Genomic DNA, 19,875 nt, shown 5'->3' with positions numbered 1-19,875 from the left:
GTGATGTGTGTGTATGTGTGTGTGTGCGTGTGTGTGTGTGTGTGTGTGTGTGTGTGTGTGTGTGTGTGTGTGTGTGTGTGTGTGTGTGTGTGTAGGCACACAGTTCTGCCATGTGGCTGCCCTATACAGGGGTTTGTTGGACAGCTACAGACTGTACATGGTAGGGTGTGCAGTTCACCATCTCTGACAATGGACACGAGAACTGCATCTGCCAGGGATTCCACGGCCACTACCAGGTACAAAGCCAGATATAGTACTCTCCCCTGATGATGACAAATGTCTGCTGAATCCGGGTCCCTGTTGGGACTGGCCAGGGCCATGTGCATGTGGCCTGCTGTGTTGTGGTGTGGACAGCACCCCCCCCTGCAGTGCTGATGCTGGTACTGCCACTACGGAGCGGCTGTGACTTGCTGCACGTTCACGTAGACCTCCACCTGTTGCTGTTGCTGACCTACGTCCATGTGGCTGTCGCCCTACTCCCACCATATGCTCTAACACAGACATTGCACGGTCGAGGATTCCCACCATCTCACCCAACTGTCTATCCAGGACTTCTGCAAAATAACGGTGGGCACCTGCAAAATCATGGATGTTGTCAATAACAGCAGAATGAGTAGCCCCCCCCTGAAGCCTCAGACTCTGTGTAGTATAAAGTTCCATCCATGCCTGTGCCTTCATGATGGCCTAAAACATGTGCCTGGTGACACCTGCTGTGGCACATCTGCCAGGGGCATGATGGCCAGCAGCCCTCCTATGAGCACCCCTGTACATCTGCCTGTGTGGTACCTCGCCTGCCATCCAGCTATGGCTGTTGTGTACAGACACACTTGCCATGATCACCACACTGTCCTGTCCCATGCAACCACCCCCCAACTGTCCCTCATCTATGGCCACTGGTGATGGGGTATGCATAGGCAATGTGACTGTGTGCAAGGATGGGGTGGATAACAGTGGGATGTCAACTGATGGCACAGCTTCAACCCCTGACAATCATGCCTGTGCCTCACCATACCAATCATCATTGTCAGAGTCTATATGGACACTAACATCAGTTTGCCTGCAGGAGGGACCCTGACCCACCTCGCCACCTGTGAGGGGAAAACAAAAAAAAACATACTTTAAGACCTGTACATCATTGCTTACCTCTACACCCCCCCCCCACACACACACACACACTTACAGGTGAGGTGGCACAAAGATATTACATAGACCTCTCATTACCCAGCTGTCAACATGCATGACATATGGCACTCAACAGCATGCACTGCAGCTATACTCAATCCCTGTTACCAACATTATACATCTTTGTGATGCATGTGTTGTGTTAGTAGGTGATGCCCCTTCCCCCTAGAACGCATTGCACACATGTACAGAGTATTGCTGTGCACCTGTTCAGCACCCTGGCATGTACTGTGCACCATACCTCACAAGTGTACACAACATTGCTGAATGTGTATATGTGTGGCAGTTATGTTTGCTCTGTTGCTCACAGCCCCTATGTATTTGTTTGACACATACCTGGGATGACATGAGGACAGATGTTAATAGTGAATGCCTGACATCTGATTTGCAGATCCCATCATCAGCAGTGCATGTATGAGCAATAAAATCCAATTACACAGACAACCTTTATAGCTTACTGTGGCTATGAGGAGTGTGCACTCCGTTATTGACATGCCACCCTCTTCCCTGATATGACATGGGGCCACAATACTGCATATGTTAACATTACACACACCTGATATGTGACATATGACCTGTGCAATCAAATGCAGTATCAAACAAATGTGTTAGTTGTGCAGATGCTGATTCAGATGCATACAATATGCATACAATATGTGGGTTGCATAAGTGTGCAAACCCTTAACATGATGGTTTGTTGCAGCACCTTTTAAATAACTATTCCTAGAAGGGGTATACTAGCACGGCCCATCTTCACTTGCCATTATTTGGTCACTCCGCCCTACAAATGTCCCCAATTCTGCCAGATTGCAAGGCCAGCTCATGTGGACAGCCCTTGGAGGTCACACAGTGCCTTCACTATTGCTGTGGAGTCAGGGTTATGTCTGGCACAATCCATGACCTTGACTGTGTTCAGATATAGCCATTCTTAGTGGGCTCTGGATGTATGCTTCAGTTCACTGTTGTGTTTCTGGATGACTCCCCTCCCCACCCTCAGCCTTTTTGCAGATGTTTGACAACTATGGGCCACACATGAGTTCCATTTTGCAGTGTCCCAAATTCAGAACACCATGTGTACAAGCCTAGTTTCTGCTAATGAACAGCAAACCTAAAGGTGTACACTGGCACCAGCAAGGTACAGATGGGAATGGTAGGCCTGAGGTGTAGTAAGGTGTTGCTTGTGCAGCACATATATCTTTATTAATACTGTCTGTAGGTCTCAGCCTTGGTCTCGGTACACCATTACACATTGCAACACATGCATTTGAGAGACTTGATGTTATGCATATGCTACCTGTAGAGAGCTCTGGATGATGTATTCTGTGGAATGACTCTTCCATCTGATACCCTAACCCATAGGCCACACTTATGCAGGGTCCAGGCAATTGTTGACACAGGTACTGCACAAGCAGTACTTGCTAGACATTCCTGCAAGTCCCTCAGTGTTGCTGCATGTTTCTGGGCAGGATCATGTCTATGCGTGCTCCCGGGTGGGCAAGCACTATCCCCTGAGGTGGTTCCACCTGAAGGTAGTGCAGGACCAGCAGATGAGGAGGTCCCGGGTTGGGTCCCAGACATGCGGTGGCCTGGTGCCATGGCCAGATGAGGTGGGAGAGGTGGTTCTGCTGGGAACAGCCTTCCCAAACATGTTATTGTGTTGCAGTTTTACAACATATGTGGGTTAGTATTAGTCAACACAATCCAGGATTATTTATAACAGCATGCATAGATACTCCCATTAACCCAAAACACCAGATTTGGAACAGTTGCATAGCAAATAGAACACATGCATATATGGAACCACAGTGGCCATTACAATGACATGCAGGTTACATTGTTAGCAGCAGGCCACCAATAAGAGTGTTTCAACATGGAACATGAATAGAAACACATTTCAATATTTGTTGCACAATATGATATATGTCCCAACAGTAGGTTTGGTGTAAACATACCCATTGATTTGTGTGTTCAGATTATTGTTGCAGATATGGTGGTGGGGGGGATGTCACTTAGCAACTATTACATCCTTGCAGTATGAGGTCCTCAGACCTTTTTTTTCTTGTTTATGTTTTCCAGGTACCATGTCCAGAGAGCGTCTCCCTGCCTATACTCCACAGGAGAATGGCATACTAATTAACTACATCATGCATCATATCAGAACCCTGTTTGGGCATACGGCCCACGATCTGCAGGAGAGGACTTCCCTGTGGAATGAGCTTGTTGTCTACAGAGTAAACGATGTCGGCCTGCATAACTGCAGTTATGAGCAGTTGCAACATCGGTGCACTGACCTTATCCGCCATTCCCATCAGCATGCTGCTGAAGTTAGGAGGGACCAGCTAGCCACAGGTGGGGGTCATGCCATCCAGCCCCCATTGACACATGCTGAGAAGCTCCTCGCCAGCCTTGGGGCACCTGCCCGCCAGCCAAGTCAAGAACCTGATGATAGCATTGTGGAGGTGGGTGCTACTCACACAATGGACAAGGAGCATGCATGTAAGGCCCCAGGGTACATTAGAAGCCCACTGTTGCTTATCCATCTTCATCTGTAAAGTATCTTCATACATATGTCCGATAACATGGTCTGTTGCTGCAGATGTGCATAATCTGTAGTATTGTGGGTTTGTACTGTTGATGTACTGAAATGCTGCTCCCACCCTGTACCAATGCCACAGATTTGGTTACTGACATCACATCTCTCACACAACTATGTAGGTCTCTCTGATATACCTCTGGGGCAGCAGCTTGTAACTGGTGAGTATGGAGTTATTTTGTTCAGGTTTGCCAATACACTGGCCATGTTATGGCCATGGTACTTGCCATGCACACATTTAACACACCTACCCATAATGCATGCTGTACATGTTCACTTATTGTTGCTGTTAACTGCACTGCATCACAGTGGTCACCATGGTGGCATATCTGAAGGGTATGTAAGAGTCCTGCAGTATAACTAACAACCTGTCAGTGCAAGATGTGTGGACAGAGATGAACATAATGGTGGGACAAAATGCCTACAGTAGGGACATGTCTGAAACATTACTCTTATACAGTGGCTACAGCAGTGTATATACCACTATTACAATGACAACTGTTACAGATCTACACAATGGCATATCACAATACCACATTCCTCAACTTTTACAACCTGCAGTGTGATCCTAACATGAGCAATGAATGTGCAATATGGAATCTTATGTTAGGACAACAAATATGGGGAATACATACCTTAACAAACACTGGAAGCATATTTGTGCACACACTCCAAATAACATATTGTGGAAGCAGCTTTTGAGGAACTGACAGCATTCACTCTTCTTGAGTATGTACCTTCCATCAAGTACAGCTCCTCAATGTCACACCAAGTAATGGTCTGCTGTGTAAGAAGTATGTCCATGACATTTGCCCACTCATCTGCAACAGAGGCAGCCATGGCTTGCACTCATCTTACAAACCATAGAATGGATCCCATATCCAAAAGATAGCACTCAGGAGTGGGAGACGTAGCCTTACCTCACCATTGCATATAGCATGGCAAACAGTGCAGACAAGCATATATGTGACAATGAAGTATGGGACAACATTAATATAGAATATAAACAGATGCCCATCCAAGACTGATGACAACACATGTTGCAAACTAAAGAATAAGAAATAAATGAATGTAGGGATGGCTTCAGGCTCCAGTCTCTTGAAATTTTTATTGTAGTATATCACACAAGCGCTTTCACCAAATGCTTCCTCAGGTTTTCATGATTCTACTAACAAATTAGAGCTCTTAAGTAGCACTATAAAATCACGTGACCTGTGCAATCAGATTTCCATACATAAAAGCTGCACCAGCTCAAGAGATACATACATTTCAAACACTAAAAATCCTATGCGTAAGCTTTCTTTGCAACTTCATCAAAGACTTTACTTATATATAACTAGAAATTTTAAAATATCCCAGTTGGTCAAATGTTAAAAGCTACATCAGCTCTAAAAATAAATATATTTCAAGCACTACAAATTCTAAGTATAAAACCTTCTATAGCTCTTATTTGCACATAAGAGAAAGTATAAGTGTGTCACATTTAATATAGAATACCTGTGACTAGGTATAAACCAAAAAACATCAACTAAATCATCTTAGAATTATAAGACCTTCCTAGTCTTCATAACACACATTAAAATATTAAAATATTAGAATTTATATAATAAATATCAGAATTGCACACAACTAAAAGGGAGTGCCACTGATATGTCAGAGACAAGACCTGTGCAGTGAACAGACAAAACATAACAGCCAATCCTCTGGCCATCATGTGGATAGGCCCACAGTTGAGAGCAATGCAGACAGACTGTATTCCATGCAAAACTAGCATGTACACATAAACCCTGTAAAACTAGCAGTATTCAGTGCATACAACAGCAATACTCACACTGTCCATAGGTCTGGAACCTTATACAAACATGTAGTTGGCCTGTGTCCACAAGTCCTGTTGTAAGAGTATTGCTACCTGCTGTCTGTAACACTGCTGTCCACACACAGAAAGGATGTCTTCCACACAGGAAAGGTAAAGGGACAGCACCCACATGATGTAGTCATTTATAGTAGTGGGTTGCTATGACTTTGGCTATTGGAAGTACTACACAGCTGGCTGCATGCAATTAGCAAATAAGGAACACGAAATGGTGCAGAGGCCATCACCTAATCATTAGCATCACCAACAAAAGCCATGTTGTAACCTATTCAAACCAGCTCGATCCCTGTAGTGGAGAGAGAGCATATCCTGTCCACGCCTGCTCCCAGGGGGAGCGAGCCCCATCCCCTGAGGTGGTTCCACCCAAAGGTGGCACAGGACCAGCAGACGAGGAGGTCCCAGGGTGGAACCCAGGTGTGCTGGGGCCTGGTGCCACTGTCAGATGAGGTGGGAGAGGTGGGTCCACTGGGCCAGCCTTCCCATACTTGCTATGGTGTTGCAGTTTTAAAACATATGTGGGTTAGTAATAGTCAACACAATCCAGGATTAATTATAACAGCATGCATAGATATTCCCATTAACCCAAAACAACAGATTTGGAACAGTTGCATAGCAAACAGAACACGTGCATATATGGAACCACAGTGACCATTACAACGTCATGCAGGTTACATTGTTAGCAACAGGCCACCAATGATAGTATTTCAACATGGAACATTAATAGAAATGCATTTCAATATTTATTGAACAATAGGACATATGTCCTAACAGTAGGTTTGGTGTAAACATACCCATTGATTTGTGTATTTAGATTATTGTTGCAGATATGGTGGGGGAGAGGGAGATGTCAATTAACTTATATGTCCTTGTAGTACTCACAACTTTAATGATCATTGCTCTAATCACTAAGGTACAGGTATTTTTACAATACCCTATGGCCTTGGTTTGAGCTGTGGTATGTTTGTACACAGTGAATGTTTCAACTATCTTATAGTTAAATCCTTACATCTCTTACCTGTTAGACTTGTGGAGAAAATGTTTTTTAACACTACCTGACTATATTCCCAGATTCAAAGTTAATATTATGTCCATACCTCTCAATCTCTTAATGCACACACTCTGGACAAAGCTTTACTACATGGATGCACAAATACAGACATGTTTTGAATATTGCTGTCATAAACTTGGGTTTTCATGAGTGACAGGATTTGTTTTCATATACATTTTTTGAAGGTTTTGAGGTCTGAAATTCAAATGTATGCAACTATTTCGTGACTACAGTTCTGGGATCATCCCACTGATTTGCCAGGGGGACAGAGGAACAGGCAAAAATATGAGCCAGTTATCTGGACATTCGGAAGAATATGTACAGTTGAGAGGTATGATTATGCATACAGCTTACTACCACTCCCAGGATTCGAACCATGGCTGTGTCTGCTAAAAAGACAACAATTTAAGTCACAGTACAGTGTGCTATTTGGATATTGCTGTCTATCTCTTCACTGTTTTCTGTCTAAGTCTCTCTTGGTTGTACAATCTGATCTTGTACTTACAACAGTCTTATACAGACATTCCCAGATTTTTTTTTTATGTAACATATTGTGGGTAACAGTGGTTAATATAACATTACTATTCATAGAATGCAACAATAAATGCCAAATAATACCAGAGTAAACACAACCAGTCCAGGATTTAGAGCTTTATTGCCAGGCAGTTAAAGTTTTATTTAAATATGACCTATATGGGACTATTCCTGTCATATTATCTGGTTTATTCAGTACAACCCATACACAAAACAGTTTTTATACTGGCAGTTGGGTTTCTACTACTTTATATTTATTTGGTATGACTACTACAAGCAGGATTGTTACTCACCAGCCTTGTGATGCAGCCTTTGCAGCTTAATAGCATGAGCTTCCTGATTCTCAGCCCACTCAGCTACAGCTGTAAGGGAAATAGAGAAACATTTAGGCATACCTATCCATCACATACACACACTGGAATTTAGTAAACAGTAATGGTATGACTACTTACACACTGCTGGGACATCACCCCTCTGCCTTGTTTCTTGGACCCACTCGTCCAAGACCTCCCTCTTTCTCCGCTTCAAGTCAGCATAGTGGTGCCTGACTTGCTCACTGTCCGAGTGATACCAGTGCCACTGGTGAGATCACTGGTGAGATGGTCCCAGGCTTCTGCTTTATATTGGGAGCTCTGGTACTGGCTCTGCAGCAGTCTCTCATCATGTTTTTTTACCGGGAGTCCTACCATGACCTTGGACTCCTGTATGCCCCAGCGCTGCACCCGGAAGCACAACCCCTCTCTGACTCCAGCTATCCTGCCTACAGTGGGAAGCTGCAACCAGTTATGAGCTGTATTTCCACCTGTGGGGTTTAAATACAGCCGATTTCCTGCCCTTTGCCATGATTGGATGGTTTTGAATATGCTGAGCTAAGCTATGGGCAAACCTGCTTAGCTAAGGTTGGCATTGCTTAAAGGGACAGGTTCAGCACTGCTTGCCAATGGACAAATCCACTTAGCTGGGCTACTCATTGCTTAGCAGTCCTACTTACATAATGCTTACACCTGGTAAACAGAGCTGTGCAATGCTTAGCATTGCTTATTTTTCATTTTATGAACTATCTGCTGTATGGCATTGATTCATCATTCATTACATATTATAAATTTGTTTACTGTCCCTGACATCCCTCAATGTGCTTTCATTACATTTATGCATGTGGGACTATACTGTATGGGGCACTTGTGTTTATATGGGGATTTCACAACTTTATTAAACTGACACTTCACATCTGGACCTAATGCTATACTCCGGTTAACAAATATATGTTACTTAATAGGTAATACTAAAAAAAGTGTTTATGTGCTGCTTTCACATGTAAAATGTGAATTGGTTACAGCGGGGATCAAACAGGGAATGGCTGCTCACAAAGTGTATGCTCTAACCACTACACTATTGTGTTGGATGTCTCTTGCTATTTAACTTGTTGTGCTGTTCGAGCTGGACCAAGCATAGCTAAGCAACGGGCACACCCGAGCAGCTATGTTAAACTTTATCGTGTTTATACAAAAAAAAAAAAGTTTTGTTGTGTTATTTTATCTATACCCTTCAGAATATCCCTGCTAATGCTAAACCTGTTATCTTATCAGCTTTCTGCTTTGTGGGACAAGTGTCCCTTTTGGCTTTGTCCACATTACTTACTCTAACGGGTTTGGAGGTGTGCGCTATGTGCCTATGCTGCCTGTGTTATCCTAAATAACGTTTCGCTTGGTAGGGAAGATTGTCCCTTATGCCTTTGACCACTGATTTTTGTTTTCCTGATGGGTTGGGGGTGTTACGAGCATTCATGCTCATTTTTAATTCCTGAAAGGCAATTCTGGAGTGCAGGAGTGTGTGTGTATTGTGAGAGCTCTGCTCTGACACAGCCCCTGCACTCATACACAGCTCCATGTTGGTTTAACAGCAAAGGCAGCGCATCTTCATGAATATGCAAGGCGCGCTGCCGTGCTGTATGGGAACGGTCCATGCCATGCAGGAATAACTTATTCCTGCATGGCTGCTTCCCGAATCCTGGGGTGTGTCTTTGATAATGGACTTAAATTTTTCCATCATTTTTGTAAAACACTGTTTTTGAACGTGTTTCTGAGTAGTGTCCCACTTTCCTGCTGAGAGCAGAAGGAGTTGTGCTATTTATCATTACGATTTTATGCTAATGAGATGTACAGATTTTTGGCTGGATGTTCGTACTTTTTAAGGGTCTTTGTTCTTTTTTTTTCAATGTCTGCAGAATGCGAGGGTGTGGAGTGCTGTAATAGAATCCCCAAAAATGCTTAGCCACACTGCAGGGAGGATTGTCCCAAACAAATTACTAGTGCAAGAATCATAGATGAAAGATAAATGTCAAAAAATACATTACTGTATCCTTTACAAGTCAGCTTCCCCAGGGAGCTACCACATTGTGAATACACCCTGAGACTTGACCCAGTCATTCAGGATTTGGAAACTTATGTGGACAGCAACTTAACCTTTGACCAACATGTGTCCACTGTGGTGAGGAAGTCCTTCTCTATTGCACAGCTTATTAATAATGTGATTGTTTCGAGGTTTGGGGGTGTCATTGCCCCCTTTATTCAGCCTTCATAAGGCAGATCACAAAGTATAATGCCCCCTTTTTCATGTGTGTGTCTAGACATATGCAATAACTAGAACTCCTACTAACTTACCTTACAAAAGGGATACTCGGTTTAAATAATTTATCATATATGTACCATCTCAACGTCTTGTCACTCTTAGACTACTAAGAGGAAACCTGTAACTGGCATATAAAGCATCGTCTGATCCAGCCCTGATAGACTTACACTGCATCAGCAAATCAAACAGCCTTAGAAATACTTGATCCAGGCATCTAAACCTCATCTGCAACATCAACAGAATGGTTTGAAGAGACAGGCATATCTCTCAGAGGATATCGCTGCTCTGGAACAGACTACCCAAACAAAGCTCACTCCTGTCCAGATTCAAGCGTAATTTGGATCTATGAGAAGGAAACAGACAATTTATCCCAGGGCTTCCTTCCACTGTACTAATAGACGGAGGCAGCTACTAAATGACATATATTTTGCTTGGAGCTCTTATGAATATCTATCTATGGTATTAACTCAGTTGTTATCGTTATGTATAACATGAATCTACTCCATGAACAGATAACAGTAAATGAAACACCAAAGGGGTTGAGAAATTTGACTAGGCTTAAAATGCCTTGCAAGGGAAGATAACCTTTTACTATCCTATGAACCTAGTGACATGCAAAATAAAAGGGCTAAAAACTACACCATCAGAATGCAAGGCTGGGCTTCTTACGATCCTCACAGTCCTATAGCCTAGTAAGTACCTCTGATCCTGTTAAGCTATGGTCCTTTCCTAAAACTACTTCAGATGTGCACACACACACACACACACACACACACACACACACACACACACACACACACACACACACACACACACACACACACACACACACACACTACATGTACTACCCTTTTATAATGTGAGGACATTGAAGTTTAAAAAAGAATTACTTAACGGAAGTCATAAATGAAATACAGCTATTTAAGATAACCAGTATAAATATGTATAAAACAGTGATAGTTTCTTCACATGTAATGCAGTGCTTTGCAGTCAGTGTAAATGGGTAAATAAACAGTACTTGTACCCTTGCAGAGAATGCAGATATCTGTGTAAATAACATTTATTTAAAAGCACAACCACAGCAGTTGTTGAACAGTACATTCCAGTTGAAATATAATGTGAACAAAAACGTTTTGAAATGTAATTCTAAAGGTAACCTGTTTGCAAATGTGGTTTTGAAAACTTATGGTTGGTGATAGAAATGCCTGCTCATTTGCCCTGTTAATAAAGTTAAATAAATAAGTAGCTAGCTAGATAGACAGAGAAGCAGATGTGGTATTTATTAGGCCAATTCTACAAACGTTTTATTAAGAAGTGTACCTAGTGCACCTTCTAACACATCTGTGGAACTGGCCTACTAAATACCGCATCTTCTCCTCTTGTACGATCTGTTGTGCGGGCAGAGGAAACCTGTTTTCATTCTCCATGATGAATGAGAGAACCTGCCTCTTGAGCTGTTAAATCCCTTCATCATACTCAAGCCCTTGTTGTAGGGGGCACCTGCAGATTATGAGTTCAGTGCATTATGGGATAGTGGTGGTAGTGGGCAGGAGACTGGGCTAGGAACCCATTGAAGAACAGGACAGTTGCATCTGCAACCAGACACATTTGGAAATGGGAAGAGCAATCCACGTATCTGGTTGTACACCTTCTGGAGGGCTTTATAAATTATTTTTAATTAGTTAATATAGCACAACACTGCTTTTTTGTGCTATTTTTGTCTGGGTCCGGACAGCTACAGTTCATGAACAAGATTAGATTATGGAAGAAAAGGACAAGACCAAAAAAAAAGAAAAATAAATGGAAATGGAAATGGAAATGGAATTGGAAATGGAAATGGAAATGGAAATGGAAATGGAAATGGAAATGGAAATGGAAATGGAAATGGCGAAATTCCTTATTAGCGTTAAGGCAGGTGCATCCTCTGTAAAAACACATGGAATGCACTGCTTAGCTAACAAAGAAAGGTGGATAATAATAATCTTACTATGTTCTGAATGGATGAACGTTTTCATATGACTGCATGCATGCATTTCAGGTTATAAGCACATGATGTTTTAATTACAGGCACCTTAAGAAAAGCATTTATCACTAAGGACACATACTTCTATACATTTGGGTAATTTGTGCACACCATCTTGAAATAATTGAATTGCTGAGGCTTTGCTCTATGTAACCATGTTTACAATACTATTTATTATTTTTATTACTACTTTGCTTACCAAGCTAATTGCACTATGGCTGTTGCCTATTTTCTGGGGACACCCAAGGTGGTGAATGTGTTTTGCTGTGGTATAGACATTGTAGATTATGACAGGGCATGGGTGAAGGATGATTGTGGGCAGGATATGCTATGCTGTTTTGTTTATGCCTTCTATTTCATTCCACTGTACCTTTTAAGACATTGAACAATCCTATAGGGTTCCAGTGGAGAGAGATTTTTTTTAGCAGTATGCCTTCACCTTCAAGTCTACCTCCCAACCCAATAAACCCATCCATTCTCCATCTGAGGGCTCATCTGAGGCATTTTTTTCTCTGTTCTATGTAGAAGTGGGCCAAGTGTCAGGAGCACTGCAATCATCCATGATGCCTGGAGTTTTTTGATAGCCATTATATTCCCTCTTCTGCATGCCTAGTACTTATGCTGCAGCTGGCTATGCTTGGGCAATAATAGCATGAAACTCCACCCCCCCCCCCTGGCACAAGCTGCATGTGCACTGTGCAGCCCCCAGTCTGATGCCTGGCTCTCTCTAAAATCTATCCTCCACTAGAGCTCTACTAGAGAGCCATAGGCACACCCCTCGCTCCCTCCTTCCCAGGAAAGGAACATGCTATCTTTCCCACCAGCTGCATCAGGCACATGAGGTGTTAATCAAATTCAGATCACCTTGGTTGTAGCCAAGGCTTTACCCCTATAAGGCACTGGAGAGGTTAGTTGAATTTTTGCTGTTCTTTTAATGCAGTGTGATCAGTAAATCCTTATCTCTCACCTTTTAAATATTATGAGAAATGCGACACATTTTAGTTCTAAAAAATCACTTGTACTATATGGGAAAGGAAGTTTACAGTGCTTGATGACATTTAAAAGTTAAATTCATTATTATTAACGACAAGCTGTAGCCCACAAGCAGCACAAAGGACAAACATTACTGCGTTTGATTCAGCTAGGTTCTGCTTCCAGCTGCAAGTTTGCTCACTTGCCAGCCACACTTTTTAGTTGCATGTCAGAGACTGAGTTCCACATTTTGTTGAAGACATGTTGAAGGATATGTATAGAAGCAAACTGAAGTCCACCAAATAAGGTAGTTCCAGCTGACACATGAAAGTACTACTGTTTGAGAACCAGCAGTAAGATCAAATACTGCTATTTGCTGCATGTGCAGCATTTTCAGATTATTAAGGTCTATGAAGGGTAGCATGTTGGATCAATCCTTTCTACTCTTAAAATTATATGAATTTTATGCCAACCTCTTGAGTCTATCTATGTGCATCTGCTTCAACAACATTCTTAGGGCTAATCAAATCTATGGACTGTTTTTTATATTTTAATGCAATGCAAATTGTTCTGTTGTAGTATTTTCCAAATGTTCGAAGTATGTGTGCTTGGTAAAGTGAGAGAAAAAATTATCATTATATGTAAATAGGGACAGAGAGACAGACAGATAAACAGATGGGCTAAAAGATATGCTGGTAACTGGGCTGAGATGCTTGTCTATACCATAAAATGTATTTTATTTCATGCTGTCTTGTAAGCATTACCATTCCTGAAGAAGAAACTGCATGATTACTAGTAGAAATCCTAATACTATAATAAATATAGCTTTGCTAGGTGTTGCATTTTTGCTGGTTGCAGATGATTTGTGTTTCATTCATTTCTTAACCAAATAAGTCAACTGGACATAAGCGTACCTTTTCAGGAGTGACCCAAAATCTCTACCTGGTTAAATAACTTATTTAGAGTTACACAGAAGGCAAATAGAAGTAGATGGAAACAAATCCTGTACCTGGACTACAGAAACAGTTCAGAACTCAAGAGCCAAAATCCAATGCACTAAATGCCCAAAATAGGCTTGAGATGGCTGGTTTCAAATTACTTCTTTTTTTTTTTTCAAAACAAGTTTATTGTTTTAACATATAAGAGAAATATCATAACAATTTTATACAAATAATTAAAAATAGGTATTATTATAATATTCAACAAAACAACTAAAGTATTTACAAAGACATCCACTACAATCAGATCAATTAATTAAACTAAAATATTGTGCTATTGAAATTAGAATTTTTTTAACAAATTTTGTAAATTATCCCATACAATAAAATGTGATGTTTTTCTAGTTGTTCTCATTCTAATTGTGCTTATTTCCATATGACACATTATATTCATAACATTTTTAAATTCATTGAACGAAGGAGGTGTATCTGAAATCCAATTTCTAGTTATTATTTTCCTAGCCACTGCTAGGATAGACCATAACAAGGGAAGCTTAATCTTTTAACACATTGAGGTACAGGTGTGTTGAATAATATAAGAGACTTAGAAATAATGAAATTATCTGTAAAAAGAGCCTGCAAAAATTCATTAATTGACTTCCAGTATTCTTTCAACTTCATACAGTCATAAAACATATGATCCCAGTCAGCATTAATTTCTACATTACATCTCTTACATAGATTATCTTTATTATTAATTTTATTCATCATCAAAGGTGTATAAAAGATCTATGTAAAAATTTCCATGTATAAAGTCTCCAGACAATGGAAGATGTAGTTCTATAAGCAGATTCCAATATATATTGTTTATCTTGTTGAGTTGGTGGGTCCCCATTAATAGAGGTGAAATAATTCCAGTATGAATCTACATTGTAAAAAGTTTCTTGTCTGATAATTTTATGTATATATGAAAGTTTACCTTTATCAGAAACTTTATGCTGTAAATTTATTATCAAGTAATCAATCAGTTTTGGAATAGATTCTTTAACTGTTATAGACATTAGATCTATTCTATCAATGAGATGTTGTCTAAAGATCTGAACCTCTAACCAGCAAGTTTCTCTTAGATCAAATTCTTGTTTTAAGAAATCTAGATTTTTAACTTTATTATCAGATATCAGCTGATACCAGTACTTTAGATTATTATCTATAGCTAAATGAGCTCCTTCAGAAGTAGATGACATAAGCATACCCTGAGTATAAATTATAGGGAATACAATAAAATTCCATTCCCTATACTTAGGGTGCATGAATATAAAGTTACGATAACTAATAATAATATTTAATGGGTAACAGACCATATGTTTAGGTGTAATAGGTGAAGTACAAAATTCCTTTAGCAACCACAACATGGAGTTATTTATAATCATATTTTTGTATGTTAAGGAGATTTTCATGAAGTGCATACTAATTAGCTCCCAATAATTTTTCCATTTTGCGACATATGACTGATCTATTAATAAAGTAATAACTTTTATAATAGAAGAGATAATATATAAATTAAAGTCTGGAAAAGAAATACCCCCTTGAGACCAGCTATTAGTATGTTTCTTTAATGCAATCCTAGGTCTATTAGGTGCCCATAAGAAATTTAACATTAGTGTATTCAGTTTCTTGATAGTTATTTTTGTAGGTGAAAGTATTATTGATTGTATTAAGTATAAAATCTTGGGGAATATTATCATTTTAATAATTGTAAGTTTCTCCTCCATAGTAAAAAACATATTATTCCAGGTATTAAAAAGATTTTGTATATTAAGAAAACAGGTATTATAGTTATTATATATAATAGATTTAATATCTTTAGATAGTATTATACCTAAATAAGTTATCTGACCTGAGTTGGGTACATATTTAGTAAAATCACTAATGAGAGTATTTTTTCGTGTATATATAGGTAGTATTTTAGTTTTTCTTCATTGAATATTAAACCAGAAATACTTTTAAAATTCATCATTTTATCAAATAAAGACTGCATAGAAGAATTAGATCCTGCTGATGTAATTAGAACATCATCTGCAAAAGTTGAATTTTTGATGTTGTATTTTCTTCTATTTCAAAACCCTCTATGTCAGTACTGTTTCTAATCAAATTAGCCCAAGGCTCCATTACTAAAGTGAATAATAGTGGAGAAAGTGGACATCCTTGCTTTGTACCTTTAAGAATGGGTATTTTTGTGAAACATATGTTCCTACCTTAATATAAGCCAGCGTTCCTTTGTATAAATGCTCAATTAAATTTACAAATGCATCAGAGAAATTTGTGCATTTCAGTAAGGTAAACAGATAGTCCCAACTTACTGAATCAAATGCTGAACCTATATCAAGACTAATAAGTGTTAAATCTTTCTTTTTCCTATTTGCAAAATCAATTAATGTTAAAGTTCTTCTTATATTATCAAAAGTATTTCTATTTACAATGAAGCCCGTCTGATCTATGTCTATAATGCCGGGATAATTGTCTTCAATCTATCAGCAAAAATACTCATAAACATTTTATAATCAACATTAAGTAATGAGATGGGTCGATATGAAGAACATCTAGTTGGATCTTTATTAGGTTTTAAAATTGGTGAAATAAATGTATATTGCCAAGATGGGGGTTATTAACTCAGTTTGGGCCAGAATAAAAACCTTATGTATTAATGAATATGTAGTTTTAGAAAGGATTTTATATATCTCTGGTATAATACCATCATTACCCGGTGCTTTGTTTGATTTAAGCTTATTTATTTGTGTAATAACTTCTGTATATGAAATACTCTTGTCCAATAGTTTAATCTGTTGTTTATTAAGCTTTTTATTCATGTTTGTGGTTATAAACTCCTTTATTTTATCTTTAGGTTCCATGTTAATGTTGTTATGGTTAATCTTGTGAAAGTGATTTCTACATTCATCCAGTATTTCTGGTATACTAGAAACATTCTTCTTTTTCCTTAGAGAAAAGATTTCTTTAGGTTCATAGGTTCATAGGTTCATACTAGGCTATCTGCCCGAGGGCATTTACAAGCCTAGCCCATAGTTTTGTGGCTTACGCCACCCCTTTAGTATGGGGAACTATACCCATTATTTTGCTGTGCCTCTGTTGAGCAGTGACACTGAGGTAATCCCTGGGGTATATCTGCGATCTCCCATCCATTGGTCAAGATTTCTCTTGAACAAGGCCAGCGAGGTGCTCTGCCTCACATATACCGGGATTTTATTCCACAGCATAGGGAGTCTTTGGGTGATGAATCTATCCCTCCAGCACGTCCTATTAATAGCCGTGTCGAGGTTTAAGTCTCCCGCCCTTGTGGCTCTGACGGATCTAGATTTTTGAGGTGAAGCATATTCATCAAATCTGGGTTTGACATGGCCTTGTATGTTAGGCAAAGGTCACCTCTGAGCAAAGGTATGGCGACTGAATAGAGCTGGAGTTCTTTCAGTCGGGCAGCATAGGACAGATGTTTGAGACCCTTTATCCTTTTGGTGAGGAACTTTGTGGCCTCTCCAGCTGCTGCAAGTGTCGGGTCAGATACATTCGAATGGGGCATTGTACTCAATCATTGGTCTGATGAGTGATGAGTATAGGGAGACTATGACCTCCCTTGATCTAGATGAGAATCCCTTCATGATAAGGTGGGCAATGTAGAAGGTCTTCCTAACTACTTTAGCTACATGGGTGTCGAATGACAGACTACTATCAACCTGGGTCCCCAGGTCCCTGATAACTTCTTCTGTGCTCAGTGGATTGCCACCTATTTGGTAGCTAGGGGTAACCTTGTTTTTCCCGAAGGGTATGACTATGCATTTTTGGCTTTGTTTTTCAATCTTTTGTTTTATTTTTAAGTCTATGTAAGTATTTGGGGCTTATTGAATAAGACAAAACTTGTATTTCTCTAAAGTTATTTTAACTTTATGAGTTAAAATTTCTTTGTATTTCTCATTTAGTTTGTTTATTTCTTCAATAACTTTCTTGTCCATAATATTTTCTTTATTATTATGTTTATAAGAGTCTAGTTTACTTTGAATATCTAACAATTCCTTATCCCAAGATTTCCTTTTGTTATTATACCATCTGATACTTTGTCCATATAGATATGATTTTAAGGCATCCCAAACATAGACAATGGAGACTTCAGGAGTATTATTTATGTCTAGAAAATGTTGTACTTCTGAAAGTATATCTTCTTTATAGTCTTTTAGCTGAGTTAAGTATGCTGGTATCCTTTTGATCTGAACATTATGAGTATTTTTTATCATGAATTCAAAAACAATTGAGTTATGATCAGATATAGGACATGAAATGATTTTGGAATTAATTAAATCTGTTACCATCTGGTTAGAAATAAAGACCCTATCTATTTTTGAATAAGTTTTGTATCTGTTAGAAAAAAAGGTGTATGGTAATGATTTTGACTCTATCTGATTATTAATATCATTCAAATGATAAGAATTAGCAAAATCATTTAAATGTTTTGCATTAGATGTAATTCTTCTTTTCTTTATAGTGGTAGTATCACTTTCATGTAGTATACAATTAAAATCACCAGCTAAAATAATATCCCCTACAGAGAATGATATGATCTTATCAATATGATGTTTCACTGTATTAATACCAATTCCAGGTATCCAATATACATTAATTAAAGTGTAAGTCTTCCCATTAATTTGTATTGTATTTAAATGTTTTGCATTAGATGTAATTCTTCTTTTCTTTATAGTGGTAGTATCACTTTCATGTAGTATACAATTAAAATCACCAGCTAAAATAATATCCCCTACAGAGAATGATATGATCTTATCAATATGATGTTTCACTGTATTAATACCAATTCCAGGTATCCAATATACATTAATTAAAGTGTAAGTCTTCCCATTAATTTGTATTGTAACCATACAAAACATTCCTTTGTCATCCTGATAAGACTTAATGGTTTTAGGAATGGGCATACTTTTATTCCATAAAATAGCCACTCCTCTTTTTTCTGAGTGTGCTCTGAACTAACCAATACTGTATACTTATTAGTGGCTAGTTTATCAATATCTTTTTTCAAGAGATGGGTTTCTTGCAGGAAGACTAGATTGGCCTTGTGTAGATTAATGTATCTTATTAGGCTTGCCCTTTTACACGGATTATTCAATCCATTAATGTTTAAAGAAATTCCTTTTAAAGATGTCATTTGGCATTTTTAAAACTCAAGAATCTTATGATCGAAATAACAAATAACAAGATAAATAATGTTACATCTCCTCTTTTAGGTGTACCTTTAAATATAGCTGTAAATCTCTTATGGGATTTTGTATAGGATTCAATTTTGTTTGTAGTGACAATGAGTGTACAAAATATATTGTGGATGTCAAAACTATATACATATAACAATGAACAAGTGAAAATAATGTAAGGATTAAACCTTGCATCCCGCCTGGAGTTGAAAACTCCAACTTAGAGCAGTATTTACTACTCAAGTTAACCCCTACCCTAAGCAGCAGTACCTCAGCTACCACCTTATCAGTTTAATACTAGTTATATTTAACTGAGGTTAACAGTTTTCAATTCAATTATCTATCAAGACAAAACTACACATTTGGTAAAACAGCATCATATAAACTAAAATAAACTTTTTTTTTTTTTTTTTTTTTAAAAACTGTTCATACTATTATATAGATCTATGTAATATATAACACTTGTATTCTAATAGCATTCAAATAATCTTAATGTTAGAAATCAAGAGGAGAGAAAATTATGTTCTAACATTCATTTAAATCAAAAACTTTGGCTAATATGATTCAGACATTACATGCATTAAGATGCATCTATTTTCTGTCATGTGAATTCTATCAACAGCTTCCAAAAAATCTTGAATTGTTTGTATATGAGCATTTACTTAAACTCATTATTGTCAATAGAGTAAAATATTGTATTCATAAAATTATTATAAATCATATTGCATAGTTATGCAGATTCTCAGAAACACCTGCGTTATTACCTAAAAAAAAGCCATCACACACATAAACACAGACACACACACATACATACACACAC

The 19,875-nt window shown here is 38.6% G+C and overlaps 1 protein-coding gene across 14 annotated transcripts in view; it reads right to left on the bottom strand.

Moving 5' to 3' along the window:
• A4GALT (alpha 1,4-galactosyltransferase (P blood group)) overlaps positions 1-19,875 on the bottom strand; it is a 1,248,973-nt gene that overhangs the window by 169,487 nt on the left and 1,059,611 nt on the right. The window contains exon 5 of one of the 14 annotated variants that reach the window (XM_044087542.1): positions 7,524-7,592. The exons of the other annotated variants lie outside the window; for them this stretch is intronic. The gene's annotated coding sequence lies outside the window, so the exon portion shown is untranslated. The remainder of the gene's footprint in view (positions 1-7,523; positions 7,593-19,875) is intronic. 14 annotated transcript variants of the gene reach the window in all.

Source organism: Protopterus annectens, chromosome 11.part0 (assembly GCF_019279795.1).
Source record: "Protopterus annectens isolate FY-2018-M chromosome 11.part0, PAN1.0, whole genome shotgun sequence".
Taxonomy (NCBI): Eukaryota; Metazoa; Chordata; order Ceratodontiformes; family Protopteridae; genus Protopterus; species Protopterus annectens.
This window is presented reverse-complemented; position numbering and strand designations above follow the sequence as displayed.